Consider the following 13,209-nt stretch of genomic DNA (forward strand, 5'->3'; position numbering starts at 1 on the left):
CAGCTGTAATCTAACATGGCTGATGTGACATGTCGCAGGCCAAATTCAAGTAAACATTCAGACACATGAAAGTGTCTCAGAAAACAACTAATATATTCCATATGTCCAACACACTGACTCATGCTCCCTTCATGTGGTTAATGACCCATATGTTTACTGTATGTTAGAATTGACTTAAGATCCAATGAGGCCATAGATCTCAGAGGCACCGGCTGATGGAAGACAAAGAATAATCATTTCTGTGAAGTCATATTCAAAAGGAACTAAAGCCCCTTTTGGACCGCAGGAACTTTCCCCCTGAACTATAGAGACCTTTTGAGGGACTCGACCGCAGGGACCAGGGTCTAGATTAAGCTCTGGGGACATTTCCAAGAACATTTTATCCCCCCCAAAAGGCCCTGGTTGGGGGTTGGGGGGTAGTACTTTCTGAGATTAGAGGAACTTTCATGGGGGAGTTTGCAGGAATGATCGTCGCTGATTGGTCAAACACACACACAGAGCCGCTGCTTCGACTGGACCGCTTCATTAAACATTCATAAAACAAGGAAGTCCAGTAGCCTTTAGATTGAGAACCACTTCAGGACGAGGGGAGAGCATTTCTCTTTGTTTGATATAGGGATGCACCGATACCACTTTTTTCAGACTGAGTACAAGTACTTACATGTGGGTACTCTCCGATACCGAGTACCGATGGGTAACCTGTTTAGTAGACATTCAGTGAAAAGTATAACTGTATGTTTACTGCTCTAGAAACAGTCGATGGAATGTTTAAATGAGTGTGTTTTCTGTTTTATAAACAGGAAGTGGAGGTTTTGTGGTCAGCTTCCATGTAAGGACACTGGCTGGTGGTGGTGGTGGGGGATCCCTGCTGCTTTATGTCCATGTGGCAAACGCTGCTACCAGGATGGTTCCATGAGCTGTAACAAACTGGTTAACCCAGTTCACTGCAGGTGAAGACTTATGGTCAGTGATCAACCTCCAGGTCTGAAGAGTCTTAAACCTTCATCCTGTCTAGCAGCCAGCAGGGGGCGACTCCTCTGGTTCTATAGAAGTCTCTGAGAACATGAGTCTACTTCTCTCTTGATTTATGACCTCAGTAAACATTGTAAACATGAGTTTATGTTTCAAGTCTTCTTCAATACAGCATGATGTTCATTTAGTAAATGATGGTCCCGTTTAGAGTCAGATAGACCATAAAGCAGGGGATGCTTTAGGGCGGGGCTACCTGGTGATTGACAGGTCGCTACCACGGCGTTGTCCGGTCTGGCAGTTGTCCGTGTTTTTGTCTTACAACTTTAACCCTTTCACAGCGTGTTCTCACTTCATCAAAGTTAAAGGGACTGTTTGTAACTTCTTCCAGGTATAAATCATTGCTGGTCGGTGTCTCATGGTCTCTCGTGTGTCTCGTGGTCTCTCGTGTGTCTCGTGGTCTCTCGTGTGTCTCCTGGTCTCTCGTGTGTCTCGTGGTCTCTCGTGTGTCTCGTGGTCTCTCGTGTGTCTCGTGGTCTCTCGTGTGTCTCGTGGTCTCTCGTGTGTCTCGTGGTCTCTCGTGTGTCTCGTGGTCTCTCGTGTGTCTCGTGGTCTCTCGTGTGTCTCGTGGTCTCTCGTGTGTCTCGTGGTCTCTCGTGTGTCTCGTGGTCTCTCGTGTGTCTCGTGGTCTCTCGTGTGTCTCGTGGTCTCTCGTGTGTCTCGTGGTCTCTCGTGTGTCTCCTGGTCTCTCGTGTGTCTCATGGTCTCTCGTGTGTCTCATGGTCTCTCGTGTGTCTCCTGGTCTCTCGTGTGTCTCGTGGTCTCTCGTGTGTCTCGTGGTCTCTCGTGTGTCTCGTGGTCTCTCGTGTGTCTCGTGGTCTCTCGTGTGTCTCGTGGTCTCTCGTGTGTCTCGTGGTCTCTCGTGTGTCTCCTGGTCTCTCGTGTGTCTCATGGTCTCTCGTGTGTCTCCTGGTCTCTCGTGTGTCTCCTGGTCTCTCGTGTGTCTCATGGTCTCTCGTGTGTCTCCTGGTCTCTCGTGTGTCTCCTGGTCTCTCGTGTGTCTCCTGGTCTCTCGTGTGTCTCCTGGTCTCTCGTGTGTCTCGTGGTCTCTCGTGTGTCTCGTGGTCTCTCGTGTGTCTCGTGGTCTCTCGTGTGTCTCGTGGTCTCTCGTGTGTCTCGTGGTCTCTCGTGTGTCTCGTGGTCTCTCGTGTGTCTCGTGGTCTCTCGTGTGTCTCGTGGTCTCTCGTGTGTCTCGTGGTCTCTCGTGTGTCTCCTGGTCTCTCGTGTGTCTCATGGTCTCTCGTGTGTCTCATGGTCTCTCGTGTGTCTCCTGGTCTCTCGTGTGTCTCGTGGTCTCTCGTGTGTCTCCTGGTCTCTCGTGTGTCTCATGGTCTCTCGTGTGTCTCATGGTCTCTCGTGTGTCTCATGGTCTCTCGTGTGTCTCATGGTCTCTCGTGTGTCTCATGGTCTCTCGTGTGTCTTCGCTGTTCAGACTCAGACTCCAACACAAACTCCAGTGAAGCAGCAAAACCTCTTGGTTGTATCTAGTGAAGCTGTTAAACAGTGTTGGCCGCGGTCGGAGGACGCGGGGGAGACCGTAGCTTTGGTCTCCAGGACCGGAGTCTCTGCTCCTCTGCTCCTCTGCTCCTCTGCCTGCCTTCACTCACACACCGTGCTCCTTCTCTCTCTCTCTCTCCACCTCTCACGTGCATGCTGCTCACTCCACACTGCAGAAGAGTTAGTTTAGCTCTGAGAATATCTAGTGAATGTTCAGTGGACGTTTGTGCAGAAATAACTGCTGCAGCTCCTCCAGACCAACAGAGGTTTCCCGTGTCTGGTGAAGTGACGGGGCTCCGCAGAGAGAAACGTTATCGTCTCCGACCAAAACTCCGGCGTCTCCCCCGTTCCCTCCGACCGCGGTCGGGAGGCTGAGGCGGGAAAAGCCAACACTAGGATCAGCATTGATTCATGGAGAGACCTTGGTCTGGTCAGCTAACATTACTGCCAAGCAGCTGAAATATAGAGTGATATTGTGCTTTTAGCTGACGTGTGTCTCCTCACTGTGTTGAGCGATGCTCCTTCATGTCTATGTAGAGCGAGCACAAGCGCCAGCAACAGGACGCTGACTTTAGTTGACTTAACGGACACAGGTGAAGCTGTTAACAACACATTTAGGATTCCTACATAGAGTCCCTTTAAAGGATAATTCCAGTTCATTACAACGTGGGTTTTATTTGTTTTGATCTGTTATGATGGGATGATCTGTACAATCTGTCTCATTTTCTTCAGAGATGAAATCGAATGTAAGTGCCCCAAAAAGGCTGCTCCCAGAGGACGCACCTCAGATTCACCACCTATTAATCAGCTTCAGGTCAAGATGAGCCCAGATGGAAGACATCAAGCAGCAGAACTGTAATAACCTTCTACAGACACACAGCTGTTCAGAGGTGCATCAGCGTATTGAGACTGAATTAAAGGATTTGGAGGCAGGTTTAGAAAGGGTCTGGCTTCGTTCAGCCAGTCTCTATTTAAGCGGCTCTCTACAGAGTTAATGATAAACGCTCCGTCACATTACAGTCAGTCATTTACAGTAGAATAAAGCTGGTCATCAGAGCAGCTGTAACAATAGTTATTTAACATACAGTAAGTATTCTTTAGGATCCAACCTTAAACTGAGATCAGGGTATAACTGAGTTTCACACCTTCACAGGAGGATCAACTGTAGGATTGTTCAGAGTTCAGAGTTCAATCCCAGATGACGGATATGACTCAGCTGTAAACAGCCGACACGTCAAAAACACTTCAGGACTTTATTGTTGTATATTTTTCATGCCTCAGCAAGACCAGAATACCTTCAGACTGAGTAATCTGTCAGTGTGTCTGTGTGAGCCTCACATACGATGTCGAAACACACGATATGCCCTTATATGTGTAGCTGAAGACGTGGCCGTGGATCCAATCAAGGGTTGATGACTGTGATCGGGACCACACAGGTTCTGATGGGCCGGTGGGCTCCACACTGAGGAGGGTTTTAGTGGGATTATCTTCCCCCCCTTGGATCTGTGAGGAATGGGGGGAGCTCTGACTGCAGGCTGTGCACTCACATGCTTTTCTAGTTAACCTGTGAAAGACATTCCTCTATTAACCTCATCCAGCGCTGCACTCCAGATTCATTACCGCTGAGTGTTTTCTGTCTAAACACCGCCGGCTCCAGCGTGAGCCGCCGGCTGACGGAAAACAAATGCAATTGAAGATAAAATCCACAAATCCTCCATTAGTGAAAACGCAGCTCTTAAACGATTAACTGACTGTGAAATGATTACAGTTATAAACGGTTTGTATTGGACGTCTCTTGACCTGCAACTGGCCTCATCATCATAGACACACGTTACATTAAAGCTGCAGCGGGGAGAAATTAAATGAAATTTTAATAGTTAATTTTATAAAACGCTATATCGTGACAGTCGTGCATGAGGCGGGTAATCTCAGGAAATCCTGTTCCTCTGTTTCCTCCGGTGTCCTCCGGTGCTCCTAACGGCATCTACAAGATTTCACAGACCGGAGGAAAACAACCAATCGGAGCTGATCTGGAGCCGGCTGTCAATCACTCTGAACTCCCACCAAACGGTCAAACTAGTCAGCGCTGATCAAATATGAATCAATATTCTGTTACGTTAATGTCTATTTCTCTCCTCACATGTTCTCAGAATCATCTTGTAGTGCACGGTTTAGCTGTAGAATGAGAAAGTTTGTGACCCGAAAGACATGTTGAGATCTGTTGAGGAAATACCAAGCACCGCCTACCAGTCGGAGCTCAGCCAATAGAAACGCTCTCTCTCTCTGAAATGAGCTCTGATTGGTCAAAGTCTCCCGTCACGGGCTAGATGTTCTAAAGTCTGAAAACAGAGCCATGAGGAGGAGCAGAAGTCTAGTTCTCTCTCAGAACACTTGAATTACAATATGCTGAAAGGTTATTATGGGATTTTTGCAGAATGATGCAAGACTTGGACTATTATCTCGGTGTATTACATATTCGTTTCATTCTTAATACTGTGAACCTTTGTACATGTTTAATATATCTCCTTTCATTTTTCAAGTTATATTATACATATTTTTAAAGGTCCCATATCAGCTCATTTTAAGGTTCATGTTTGTATTTTGGGTTTCTACTAGAACATGTTTTCATGCTTTAATGTTCAAAAAACACTTTATTTTCCTCATACTGTCTGCTTGAATATACCTGTATTCATTCTCTGTCTGAAACGCTCCGCTTTAGCGCATTTCAACGGAATTGCATTGATAGGCAACAGCTTGGGTCCATGTTTACTTCCTGTCAGCTGATGTTATTTACATTCACTGCAACAGGAAATAAACTGGGACACATTTAGAATGTTTACGTTTAAAACTGTGTAACGATCTAAATATTGTATATTTGTGACATCACAAATGGACAGAAATCCTAGCGGCTTGTTTCAAACGCACAATTTCTGAATACGGGCTGAGTGTGTTTCTCCGTATATTGAGTGTTTTGATATTTTAACAGTATTTATATAGCACTTTAACCTGTTTTATAATATAAAAGACATGAAAATTTCACTTTTTACACTATAAATAATTTTAAATATTGTTTTCTATTCTATATTTATGGAACTTTACTCCTACACTTTACACTGTATATTTATAAAAATAAAACATACTGTTTTATTTTTCTGTGGAGTGAATGTAATGAGTCTGCCACCTCACTGCCCACTTATTATTATTATTATTATTATTATTATTATTATTATTATTATTATTATTATTAGTGCTGTGTATAAAAGCTGGTGTCTCTAAACTGAAACAGTTTCCTCACCATCCTCTCTGAGCTGTTGCTTCATATGAAGGAACTGAACCTGGAGGGTGTTTGTGTGTTTTGCCCAAACAAGCCTCGAAGAAATGGGAGAACATTTCACTTCACAGAATCGACCGTCTTTGAGTGCTGCAGTGAGATTTTCTAACATGCTACCGTTTGCACTGAGAAGGCTTCCCACTGGGTCTGGATCAGAAACCGCTGCCACATGAGCTCTTTATCTGGAGACTAACTCCTCCTGTCCTCATTGCACGTCAAACCTCTCCATACTCCACTACTGGAATGTCTGATTTCAGCCCCAATGACCCCCAAACACCATCAGATCCTGTTTCCCTCCCAAACACATCCAGTACAGCCTCAACATCCTCACCTGAACCCCCCCCAGTATACCTGCCAACAAAAACACATCTGACCTCTGAAGGGCTGATTATTTAAAGAAGGAAGCAGAGAAAGGAAAAAGAGCGACTGCTGCAAATTACGAAAGGCGAGCAGAAAACCAGGAACCAATCAGGTGTGTTCAGTGAGAGGCTACGTCACCGCTTCAACGGCCAGTTGAGAGGAGCAGCGCATCCTCTAGTGTCCTCACCGGACCTGCTGGACATGTACCGCTGGATTTAACTTTATAGACACGACCACTGACTATTAGTGGAACTAACTCACAGACTGACCAACACGGTGCAGACAGACTCAGTTTGGACCGAGGCTTGTTGTTTGGTGGAGGTGTGTTGCTTGGCGTGGCGAGGATGTTGCCCCCACTTTCTCCAGTTGGTAAAGGATTTTCGTCCATAATCTCTCTGGTGTAGTCGTGGTGCTGCGGAGGCAGTGGTTGGTGTATTTCTGCTGTGTTCCTGCTTGTATATTCTGGGCAACATTGTGGAACCTTTTGCAAGCCCTCAGAAAGAGCTCCGGTCGTCGATCCCAACTTTCGTAGTGGCCAAACGGCGGTATTACAACCTCCGTGTCCGTCAGGTGATGCCGTTGAGCCTAAAAAGACTTTTTCCCATAGACTTCTATTGGGAAAGAGACGTCTGTAACTCAGAGGATCATTTATTTTGAGGTGAATCAACTCCCCAGTATGAACACTCTAATAGTCCTTATTTAAATCATTACGTTTTTAAAGTTGTAAAACACACTAACAGCTGAATCCAGAGTTATTTCCCTTCCGCCATTCATGTGAGACCCAGACCGAGGCTGGAGCGCCAAGCCGTGACGATGGCGTGATGTTGGGACCCCGTGACTGAGCCGTGTGACTGAGCGGACGCTACTGCGCATGTCCGATGTGCCCAATGGATGTAGAAGATCGCCAGAAGATACTGAGGTTACTTTTCCGGACGGAAGTCGAGCCATTTAGGCTTCATTCTCCACTGAGACACTTTCACAGGAATGACCGGGGCCCCGCCTCCAACGCTGGATCCAGTTCTCTTTATACATCCATGTTATTTTGTATCACCCCCCCCCCCGTGACCCTGTTGCTAAGCAACCATGACAAAGTATTAGTCTAATGCTGCCTTCAAACGGGGTGGTGTTTACCGTGTTCACCAGAAGAGTCCATATGAACGCCCCCCTCTTGTCGTATTCACAACCTCTGAAGTGGAACGTTTCTGAAAGCTCCGAGTTCACCGGTTGTGACGTGTTTGTTGACGTCAGAAATGACGGAGGCCATGGAAGTTCATTTTTCAGGGTGCACAATAAGAGAATATATTGTAATTTTAGTCCTAGCCGTAATAAGCGCTGCGCGTCGGGGTGCAGCATCGCTCTGTCCGGGATTCTTTCACAACAATGACCCGCTCGCTGTACATTATCTTACATACTTAATGCACAACAGGCCTTCAGTGCTCTCCCTCTGCTTACAGTGTTACAGGGCCGTTGTATTGCCAACTAGACTAGTAAAGCTAGAAGGGGAAATTATTTTTTAATTATTGCGTAACAAGTGCCAACGGCATGTCTGAAATTTCCTCATCTCTCAGGTGAGAAGGCTATGAAGGGCAACAACTGCATACCTCCGTCTCCTCCAGAACGTCGTTCATGTTAAGGCAAAGATTGTGTCGGAATGCACAGCGAGAAAAGATGTCTGGTGGAAATGTGGATGGACCTCCGCCGGTGTGGCACGCCAGCGTGTTTCCATCAGAACAACAGCAGAACGAGGCCTGGAGCCATGCAAATGATATCTCTCCTGGACCCGGTGCTTGCACGGCAATTGGCGTTTCCAGGCACGGATAACCATCCCCCAAGTAGCCAGCTGGAGGGTCGCCTATATAGGGCCTGGCAGAAGATGGGACTGTTGTTCAGAAGCCTGGCGTCATGTACTGAGCCTGGAAACACATCTAGGAATCTGCCTCTTGTATCACATGGCCTGCATCTGTACAGACGGGAAAAGCTTATAGTTCATATATTCAGCACGGTGCTGGTTCCCCGGAGCTTTAATCCCTATGTGGCATCCATCTGTGGCTCCAGCAGCATGGGCAAGAATGTACTAATAGCTGAATCCAGAGTCACAGCGGGTAAAATAAGTATTGAACACGTCACCATTTTTCTCAGTAAATATATTTCCAGAGGTGCTATTGACATGACATTTTCACCAGATGTTGGTAACAACCCAAGTAATCTATACATACAAAGAAACCAAAACAAATAAGTTCAGAAATTAAGTTACGTGTAATAATGTGAAATGACACAGGGATAAAGTATTGAACACGCTTACTGATATTTATTTAATACTTTGTACAAAAGCCTTTGTTGGTAATGACAGCTTCAAGACGCCTCCTGTATGGAGAAACTAGTCGTATGCATTGCTCAGGTGTGATTTTGGCCCATTCTTCCACACAAACAGTCTCTAGGCCTCTTCTATGAACTCTGATCTTCAGTTCTTTCCATAGATTTTCAAGTGGATTTAAGTCAGGTGATTGGCTGGGCCATTCTAGCAGCTTTATATTCTTTCTCTGAAACCAATTGAGAGTTTCCTTGGCTGTGTGTTTGGGATCATTGTCTTGCTGAAATGTCCACCCTCGTTTCATCTTCATCATCCTGGTAGATGGCAGCAGATTTTTATCAAGAATGTCTCGGTACATTTTTCCATTCATCCTTCCTTCAATTATGTGAAGTTTGCCAGTACCGTATGCTGAAAAGCAGCCCCACACCATGATGTTCCCACCTCCAGACTTCACTGTTGGTATGGTGTTTTTAGGGTGATGTGCAGTGCCATTTGTCCTCCAAACATGGTGTGTATTATGGCATCCAAAGAGTTAATCTCATCTGACCAGACTATATTCTCCCAGTATTTCACAGGCTTGTCCAAATGTTGTGCAGCAAACTTTAAACGAGCTTCAACATGCTTTTCCTTCAGCAATGGAGTCTTGTGTGGTGAGCGTGCATACAGGCCGTGGCGGTTGAGTGCATTACTTGATTTCTTTGAAACAATTGTACCTGCTAATTCCAGGTCTTTCTGAAGCTCTCCACAAGTGGTCCTTGGCTCTTGGACAACTCTTCTGATAATTATTTTCACTCCTCTGTCAGAACTGTGAAATGGTCTAAATATTGTATCACAAATGGCGGCTTGTTTCAAAAGCTCAGTTTCTGAATACGGGCTGTGTGTATTTCTCTGTGGATTAAGCATTTCGATACTTTCACAGTATTTATATAGAACTTAAACCTGCTTTATAATATAAAAGCCATGAAAATCTCACTTTTTACAATATGGGACCTTTAAAAGCAGCGGGCACAGAATACGTGGTCGGCTCCGACTCACTCCAAAAATTACATTAATTCATTTAACAAACTCAAAAATGTTCCAAACTTCGTCCTAAATCAATTTCATGAAGAAACAAAATAAAAAAGCCATTGATGTCATAACAAATAGTCAAATAGTGGTCGAAAGACTACGACTACTACTTCACTGAAATCGTAAGTCAAAGCTGAAGAGTCTTAAACCTGCATCCTGTCTACCAGCCAGCAGGGGGCGACTCCTCTGGTTCTATAGAAGTCTCTGAGAACATGAGTCTACTTTATGACCTCAGTAAACATTGTAAACATGAGTTTATGTTTCAAGTCTTCTTCAATACAGCATGATGTTCATTTAGTAAATGATGGTCCCATTTAGAGTCAGATAGACCATAAAGCAGGGGATGCTTTAGGGCGGGGCTACCTGGTGATTGACAGGTCGCTACCACGGTGTTGTCCGGTCTGGCAGTTGTCCGTGTTTTCATCTTACAACTTTAACCCTTTCACAGCGTGTTTTCACTTCATCACAGTTTATTGTAACTTTTTTGGTCGCCCAAAAATGTCTTATTCAGTGTTCGGTTGTTCTTAGCTCCACCCTCTCGTGTCACTCGTGCCTCAGTGGGTGTTATGTAGAGTTTTACAGCTGAGATCAGTATGAACTGAGTCAAAGTTAATGTCAGATCAGCTCTTACTGCTTGTTTTGTGAAATCTTGCAGATGCCGTTAGGAGCACCGGAGGACACAGAGGAACATGATTTTTTCAGGTTACCTGTTTCATGTTCTACTGTCACGATATAGCGACCGTTTTATAAAAATAACTTTTTTTAATCATATTTGCTCCAATCTGCCTACTGATGCTTTAAGTTGGCAGTTTTATGTCAGTGTTGGTTTGTAATGTGTCTGTTCAGAACTTGGTGGTTTATGTTGGTAATTAACCATTAGTGTTACACCAGCTGCATTTGGCAAAGGATGCCTACAATTTGCCCCCCCCTCCCACTTCACAGGTGAATCAGGTGTCTGATATACAGTTTTGGGTTTTGGTGTCCAGACTCTGGTAATTCTTCCTGAGTCAGATCCTGCTGCAGTCAACTCCCGGTGTGACGAAGAACGTCAGGATAACATTCTGAACTCTCACGAGACGCCGTCAGCGCTCACTCACTGTTTACAGCAGAGGTTATAATTAATCACTCAGCGACTCCAGTGACCACAGTGGGTGTTATAAAGAGTTTTACAGCTGAGATCAGGAGTTAATGTCAGAGTTGCTTTGTTGACACTTTCCAGAGAAACATTTTGTTTGTGAGTAACAGTGTTTATCTGTCCTCTATCAAATACAGCTGCAGTTACAGATGTGTTCATCCTGTTGGACTAGTAATGTGTTTCCGTAGTTCTTGGTGGATTGGGTCCAAATTAACATGTGCATGCAAGTTTAAATTAAAGGAATAACTGAACAACAGAATCCAGCTCCCATCACCTCTAAAACATATACTCTATATCAATATCTCATTTGTTTAATTCCATAATTCCGTTTAAGTCCAAAGTTGCTGGCGCAGCCAAGCAATAGTCCAACAGATAACCCTCCGTAAAACCACAACGTGTCATTTGTACATTTTGGGTTTTGTACAGATTAAACAAACAGAATGGGAAGTGTTTATTAGTGAGCTTTAGGGCCGAGACCGCTTGCGGTTCGAATGCAGTGAGAACACAATCCGACCCAATTGCAGGAAGTGAACCAAAACGCAGGCTACCTGTGCGGGCACTTGTTGAGATGGACACAGGTAAACGACAGGTTAACATGAGTGGTAGCGGACGGACTTGGATTTCTGCAGAAGTCTGATGTTGATTGACATCTGGGCCGAAGAGAACGTACACAATATTCAACATGTTCTCATCTCAACTCGTCATATACTGATGCTTTGTCAGAACCATGACGGTCGGTCGGCTTAATGTTGTGAATCAAACAAAAACACTTGCTTAGAATTAGGCAACAAAGCCGCTGTAGTTAGGGTTAGGAAAAAAACACATGGTTGGGCTTAAAATGACTACGTTTGTTCAGTGAAAATGTGACTTGATGTTGTGATCATGGGACACAAACGATCAGCTGATGAAAAAAAAGTCTGAAAAAAACAGTCTGAAAAATGTTAAAGAAAAATAAGTCTGAAAAATAAAGTCAGGAAAAAGTCTGAAAAAAAGTCTGAAAAAAACAGTCTGAAAAATGTTAAAGAAAAATAAGTCTGAAAAAAAAGTCTAGAAAAAACAGTCTGAAAAAAAAGTCTAAAAAATAAAGTCAGGAAAAAGTCTGAAAAAAAGTCTGAAAAAAACAGTCTGAAAAAAACAGTCTGAAAAAACAGTCTGAAAAAAGTCTGAAAAAAAGTCTGAAAAATAAAGTCTAGAAAAAACAGTCTGAAAAAAAAGTCTAAAAAATAAAGTCAGGAAAAAGTCTGAAAAAAAGTCTGAAAAAAACAGTCTGAAAAAAACAGTCTGAAAAAAACAGTCTGAAAAAACAGTCTGAAAAAAGTCTGAAAAAAAGTCTGAAAAATACAGTCAGGAAAAAGTCTGAAAAATAAAGTCTGAAAATAAAGTCTGAAAAAAGTCTGAAAAATAAAGTCTGATAAAAATAAAGTCAGGAAAAAGTTTGAAAAAAAAGTCTGGAAAAAAAAGTCTGAAAAATGTTCGGAAAAAAAAGTTCTGAAAACGTTTGAAAATAAAGTCTGAAAATAAATTCTGAAAAATAAGTCTGAAAAATAAGGTCTGAAAAATAAGTCTGAAAAATAAAGTCTGAAAAATAAGTCTTAAAAATAAAGTCTGAAAAATAAAGTCAGGAAAAAGTCTGAAAAAAAGTCTGAAATTTTTTTTTGAAAAAAGTCTGAAAAAAAGTCAAATTCTTTGAGGTGAATCAACTCCCCACTATGAACACTCTAATAGTCCTTATTTAAATCATTAAGGTTTTAAAGTTGTAAAACGCTGAATCCAGAGTTATTCTCCTTCCTCCGTTCATGTGAGTGAGATCCAGACCGAGGCTGGAGCGAGGAGTTAAAGGAAACGCTACCACGCCTGTTCTACAGGTCCAATGTATGAGGAAGATCGGGGTCATTTTCGCCACTGAACAACTTTCATAGGAATGAACGGGGCCCCGCCTCCAACGCTGGATCCTCTTTATACATCCATGGAGCGGACCCGCCACGCTAAGGTCTCGGTTGAGTTGAACAGCATACTGATGTTTAGCAGGTATAAAGTTGACCCTGTTCACCATCTTAGTTTAGCGTGTTAGTGTGCTGAATTTGCTGATTAGTTCTAAACACAAAGAGCAGCTGAGGATGATGGGATGGGAGGTATCTGCTCAGAAACCAAACTATTCGACAAATTGTAACTTTAAGCCAAAGTTATTACAATTCATCCTCACACGCGATGCGTAACAGGGTCATTATGCACCCTATAGGTCTCTCTTGTTCTCTGGTTTCTGTGATTACGCTAAATTGATCTGGTTACACTTTATTTTTTTACTGGGAGAACCTCCAAACTCCACGATGTGTGAAGTTCAGAGCCCCTCCTCCTCCGTTTCTTCTGGTCCCTACTGTAAATCCCCTTTAGTTCCACTCTCCTGAAATGGCAGAGGTGGGGGTCATTTCTTTTGGCTGATCTATTATCCTTATCCATCCCATTATTTATCCTACTGTT

At 43.7% G+C, this 13,209-nt stretch overlaps 1 protein-coding gene across 2 annotated transcripts in view; it reads right to left on the reverse strand.

The window, feature by feature from the left end:
* Positions 1-13,209, reverse strand: part of znf831 (zinc finger protein 831) — a 123,908-nt gene that overhangs the window by 92,703 nt on the left and 17,996 nt on the right. The gene's annotated exons all lie outside the window — the stretch shown is intronic.

Source organism: Sebastes fasciatus, chromosome 1 (genome assembly GCF_043250625.1).
Source record: "Sebastes fasciatus isolate fSebFas1 chromosome 1, fSebFas1.pri, whole genome shotgun sequence".
Lineage (NCBI taxonomy): Eukaryota > Metazoa > Chordata > Actinopteri > Perciformes > Sebastidae > Sebastes > Sebastes fasciatus.